This window comes from Manis pentadactyla, chromosome 3 (genome assembly GCF_030020395.1).
Source record: "Manis pentadactyla isolate mManPen7 chromosome 3, mManPen7.hap1, whole genome shotgun sequence".
NCBI lineage: Eukaryota > Metazoa > Chordata > Mammalia > Pholidota > Manidae > Manis > Manis pentadactyla.
This window is the reverse complement of record NC_080021.1, coordinates 218,536,395-218,542,401: the sequence shown is the minus strand read 5'-3', so window position 1 is coordinate 218,542,401 and position 6,007 is coordinate 218,536,395. Positions and strand designations below refer to the sequence as shown.

Sequence of the window (6,007 nt, the reverse complement as noted above, 5' to 3'; positions counted from 1 at the left end):
CCCTGCCTGCCAAACAGCTGGAAGCGGAGAGTCAAGGAGAGAAGCATGCAGGACACGGGGCATCCAGCTCAGCTCCGCCTGCACCGCCCCGCACACCGCCCGGCACACACAGCTCTGCAGACCAGGGACTGCAGACGGTTTGCCCACCTCGTACAGCAAGGGCTCAACCCCAGGCCGGCGGCCCTGCCGGGACTGGACCAAGGAGCACAGTGGGCGGGGGAGCTGCAGCAGTGCCCCAAGGAGGGGCTGACAGGCAGCAGGGGGCGGGTCAGCCTCACCCTGGCCTTCCCTTGCTCCCTCTTTGTGCCCCATTCAGGATGCACCTGTTGAAACCCCAAGAAGGTCCCCAGGAGCATCCACTGGGGGAAGCCGGCCAGGCCTTTGGTGTGAAGGAGAAGAGAGGGGTCCTGCCAGGGCCTGGCTCTCTGGACAGGCTGCTCAAGTTATGAAGGATATTGTCCCTCCGCACCCTGTCCGCCTGCCATCTCCCTGAGCTGAGAAGAGAGCTGTGCACCGTGTCACCTTGTTCTTGTCTGCGCACAGCCCTGACCTGGTGTTTCTGTTCACCTTAGGAAGCACTTGATGGGGGAGGACAGGCGAGGTCGTCCGTTGTGCTGGGTCTCAGATGAGCGCCCTGCTCCATGGGACTGAGAGCCACCCACCTGTCAGCAGGGAGCCAGGCCAGGCTGTTCTCCTCCTCCTCTGAGTGGACACCTGGCTTCTCTTGACAAGCAGCTGTGTAGTAGGCAGGGTCCTGACTGTCTTGAGAGCCACCTGCATGCCTCTGAGGGCAATTCCCTGGTGACCATCTCAGAGTGCAATGGGGAGGGCCTCTAGGCCCCTCCATACCCCGGTGAAGAGGGGCTTGATGCCCGGTGTCAGTTCAGAGCACACGAGGCTGCAGCACACAGGAAGCCAGCTCGCACGACCAGATGCCCAGGCTCCAGGAGGTTCCTGCCCTGTCCCTGCCTGCCATCCCTAGCCTGGGCTCTCATCGCCAGGTTGCAAGAGGGCTACTGCACCCCCAGACAACACGACTGGATTCCAGGCAGGAAGAAGAGGGTAGAATCCCAAACCTCCCTAATCAGGAAGCACGGCCCTTTCTGGACACACCTGTCTACACCTCCTGGCCAGAACTGACTCACACAGCCAGCTGGCTGCAAGGACAGCAGGAAGGTCTGTGTTTTCCGTCAGGCACGTTGCCACCTGAGACAAAACCGGGGCCCTTTCCGGAAGGAAGCAGAAAGGAAGAAGACAGCAGGGTCAGCACTCCACCCCAGCAGGCTGATGAGGAAAGGAGAGTCAGGCTGGGCAGCCCTCCAGAGGACACACAAAGGAGGTGCGCCAGCGCGAGGGTGGGAGCTGGTCCCATATGCCTCCCCCATCCGCTCGCCTCAAGAGCAAATGCTTCTTCCCCAAAGCAGAAACCCGTTGCCCCTCTCTGGGCCACTTAACTTTGCAAATGCCCCCAGCCCGCCACCAGCCTGATAGGAAGGATGCCAGCTTCACTCCATCCCCAGCCTCTTCCAGGGAGGCCACACATATTAACCACATGAACACATATGCATGCGCACATGCTTGCACACATGTACCTGGGCATACCTATGCACGCACACACACATGTACATGCATGCACTCACACAAACGTTCACAATTTGCGCATGTAGTCACTTACATGGGCACACAGTATACATGCACGTGCATGCACATACACAGGTATACATACAAAGCACATATGTACACAGCCAGGTGTGTGACATGTATGTGTGCATGCGTGTTTGCCGCATGTGGGCACTTGTGTACACACATGCACCTTGTGCGTGCACACACATATATACACAGGCACATGCACACATATATGCACATTCACACACACACGCACGCTACTGAGCTGTCTGCTCCCAGTGACTCTTTGCCAACCAGCTCGAGGAGCAATCCGCTAGCCCCATGCCAGGACACTCTGGCTTGTCCCAATCCCCAGGCCCATCCTGTTACCCTTTGCAATGTCCAACCCACTGAAAGCACACATTTTCCTAACCTCAGGCATCCCCTGGAAGAGGGGGAAAGAGTCAGGAGCCCAAAGTGGAACCACAATGTTTATAAAACAGGCCACTGAATTACACAGAACAATATTTTCCTTGCAGGTGCAATTTCTCCCTGGACGAACTGGGAGGGGCTCGGCGGCCTGCGAGAACCACAGGGGCTGGGCCAGATGCAATGAACTGGCCCCTGGAGCTAAATCGGAAGCCACATGGCATTTTCATGGGCACTGGCAGAAACGCAAACAAGCAGAGCCGGCACACTGGCCCTTGTCTGACCGCGCTTCTCTATAGCTCTTTGCCAATGGGCAGGATGAGGCCTCGAGCAAGGTCCGGAGGGACTAATCCCCCAGCCCAGACTGCTGGACTTCCCCACACTCCCAGCAGGAAGCCGTTTCTGGGGGTGTAGGGGTGAGTGCCTGGAATCTGTGCATCAGTCTTATACTTGGAGGGAAGGCGCTAAGGGTTGGCTCTGACTCTGGCAACCTCTGAAAGGTCTGAGGAGGGACATGGGCCTGGGCTACCCAGAGGCCACCAGCCCAGCCCAGCCCACCTTGGAGGAATCCAGCAGTCTGTGCCTGAGTTAAAAAGGCCACCCCTGACCTCAGAAGTTCGGTCTCACGGTCTTTGTCTGACAAGATGCATGGAGGATGGGCAAAAGTGGAGAGGTAGAGGAAGGGGTGGGGCGTGGGCGGAGCCGTGTCCTGCCCACAGCCTCTCTCCCCCTCCAGCAGGGAGGGGATGTGACAGAGGAGCAGGGGAGAGCCCCCCAGGGAGCTCACACTTGGCTGTTCCTTGCCCCCACCCCCCGCCCCCACGTCCTGGGCAGTGGCTATGGCAGAGCCCTGATTCTGCTCGCCTCTTGTGCTGGGCCTGCAGGATAGGCGAGTAGCTCAGGAGAGGAAGCAGAGGAGGCAGGGAGCGACAGTCTCAGAGTCCCTGAGCCCAGTCAGGCCTCCCTCTTCCCGTATCAGGAGGAGGGTCCGCCGAGAAGGGCTCCCGCGGTCCACCCATCCCCATCACACTGGTGGCCAGAGCAGCCAGTGTCTAGCCACCAGGTCTTTGCTCTCTCAGTTCCCCATCTGAAATGCCCATCCCCATGTCTTCAGGACGTTCCCCGAAACCTCCAAAAAGTCTCTGAGGCTCCCCGCCTACCTCCCCATGGTGGACAGGCCAACGCACTGGACTGAGTCCACCATGGCGGAGATAGGGTCGGACAGCTCCCCGGCCACTCCAGCCCGGATGCACAGGGGTGCCCCTTGGCTTCGGGAAGCAGAGGAGAAGCTAGAGAAGCCCCGCTCCTGGGACCGTGGGACGGACAGCACATGGTGGGGTCCCCTGCCCCCGAGGCTTCAGCTCCCTGAGGGGCAGTTGGCAGGTGAGAACAAGAGCATGCAGCTCCCTGAGTTCCCGGGACCCCGCCACCTGTCTCCCATGGGGCCTGGCACTTGGTAGGTGTCTTGATGAGCATTTATTTGTTCAATAAGAGACCAGGGCACCAGAGCCACCAGTCCCAACCTGAAGGTCTCCACACCACTCTCACCCCCAGGGAAGTGTGTCTTCCTTTGTCAGGGTCGGAGGGGGCGGCTGGGAGGCAGGAAGGCCCCAGTGTCCCTGGGCAGAGTCCCCAGGCCTGCCCCCTGCCACCCGCTCTCCAACTTCCTGAAGAGTTATTTTGTAAGGAGAGTATAGGTACAGAAATGGAGAAAAAGGAGATAAGTAAAAAATGGTAAAGGAAGTCCTCTCTGGGTAATGGGATTTGTGCTTACCCACAATCTCAAATTTTTCCACTTTAAACGATGACAAGCCTCACCTCCTCTACCCTGAAGGCCGCCACAGGGGGAGCCCACGGCAGGTAGTGCAATTCTCACTTTAGACACCAGGTGGTGGTCAAGACCGGGCCTCCCAGCTTTCTCCAAGGTTCTTTTGGGTCCCGCCCAGGAGGAGGGAGAGGGCGGGCACAGGGCAGAGTCCGCTGTGGAGGTGACCACAGAGTAGCTACCCACTGGTCCTCACAACAATGCCCAGAAGTAGGCATTGCCGTCCTTATTGGATGACTGGGGAAACTGAGGCCCAGAATGGGCAAAGGCCTTGTCCACCATCACACAGCCCAGTGAGGACAGAGCCCGGACTGGAACTCTCACTTCCTGACACACTTTGACTCATTCCACAGATGCCCAGGGGTCACCTGTATTTATTTCCAACACCCAAGATGGTCAAACAGTGATGGAGACCCCCACCCTGCCACAAGCCAGGGTGAGGTGGATTCGAGCCCAGCAGCCCCACCTCTGAGCACCCCCATCTGTGGGGTCCCAAGACAAGAGGCCCAGCAATGGCATTCCACAGCAAAGTTCAGGCTTATCTGGGTTCCTGCCCTCAAGTTGGGTAGGGTAGGAGGCCTTGTGGGTCACCTGGGATCCCACCAGGGCTGACATGGGCGAGGGGTGAGTGGCTGGCCCCAGGATTTAGACCAGCCACTCCATCCCTGGCTGTGCTCCCCCTGTGCCCCCCTGACTCTGCCAGGCCCAGCCCAGAGATACCCTCTTCTCTGCCCAGGAATCCGCTTAGCAGGAGCCTCGGATGGGCCTGTCCCACACCAGCCACGCCAAGAGCAGGAGGAAGAGTAAGGTCAGGGCTGCAGCCAGGGTCACAGACAGCACCAGATCCGAGTCCTCTGGGTCAGGGGTGGCATCACCAGGGGCATGGTGGGGGGTGGCAGGGGCGCTGGACAGCTGGGTGTCAGAGACCTTCTCCCCTGGCAGCCCTGGCCGGCCCATCTGTAGGAAGGAGGAGGTGAGGGACAGGACTTCTCCTGGGAAGGCCCCCGCTGCCTACCCTCTGCCTGTTCTTCCCACCTCTCTCCCTCAGGAGGCCCTCCCGCAAGGGGCCAGGAGGAACCCCAGAGGTGACTCCCTGAGCCTCAGTTTCTTCTCCTGTAGAATGGGGATGCTAAAGGCCACAGGGGAGGGTAAGGACCACTTGAGACAGCACTGGGGCTCCTGGCATTGCTCCCACCTCCTCACCTTCTCCCTTGAGATGAGCAGGGCTGGAAAGTCAGGTTCAGCCCCACCATCTCCCTCAGAGACCTCTGCCCCTGTGCCAGGCTTATGGAATGCAGTTCAGCCAGTTTCCTGGGCACTTGGAAGCCACAGGCTCATCTGGAGTAACTCTTCACACTGCAGGGGAAACCGTGTCAAGGACACCAGCTGCCTGCTGCCTTCACAGGAGCATGGGATATAAGCACCAGGCTATGCCCATCTTACAGATGAGAAAAAAGAGGGCAGGGTTTGGGCAGCTCATCTGCTAGTTCCAATGCCCTGGATTGGCCAGGGGTGGAGGCAATCCAGAAGTTAGGGATGGTCTCTACCCAGCCCCTCCCCACCTCCCGGCAGGTCTACAGGAAGTTTACCTTCTAGCGCTGTGGTCTCCTGCGTCCCAGGAGGGACTCCCAGTGCAGGCACCGGCCAGTGGCAGTCTCGGTGGATCAACTAGCAGCCCTTCCTCCAAAGAACCCACCCTCCTTGGGGCCTCCCTAGGGGAGGGGCAGGAGCTGGGGCGGGGAAGTGAGGGACCCAGCCTCCACTGTGGGTGTATCCAGTCTCCAGAGCAGAAGCAGAAGCAGTTCTCCCAATCCCATCGGGCCAGGTGCCCCCACTGCCAGAGCGGTGCTTTCTGCCGCCTCCAACCTGCAGCTCCCCACCTGGAGGCTGGAGTAAAATAAGGAAGGGGGATGACTCTGAATTCAAGACCAGGAGCATCCTGGCACCCATGTTAAATTCCTGTGTGCCCGTGTTGTGCTAGGCACAGGGTGGGCAGGGGAGGTGAGGACAGTCCCAGCCCCACTTCCCGGAGGTCAAGTCCCTGAGCAGCCAGTCTGGGGCAGCCCCAGGTGAGAGAGGGCAGGAGAGATGGGGCAAGCCCAATGGGAGTTCTGTCCCCCTGCGGGATGGGGCGAGGCCCATGGCCAA

At 59.6% G+C, this 6,007-nt stretch overlaps 1 long non-coding RNA gene across 1 annotated transcript; it reads right to left on the bottom strand.

The window, feature by feature from the left end:
* Positions 1-4,221: 4,221 nt before the first annotated feature.
* On the bottom strand, positions 4,222-5,649 carry LOC118920482 (uncharacterized). Its single transcript, XR_005027931.2, has 3 exons — positions 5,449-5,649; positions 5,063-5,215; positions 4,222-4,816 (listed from the first exon to the last, which is right to left on the bottom strand). It is a non-coding gene; the product is annotated as an uncharacterized LOC118920482 (long non-coding RNA).
* Between the last annotated feature and the right edge of the window lie 358 nt (positions 5,650-6,007).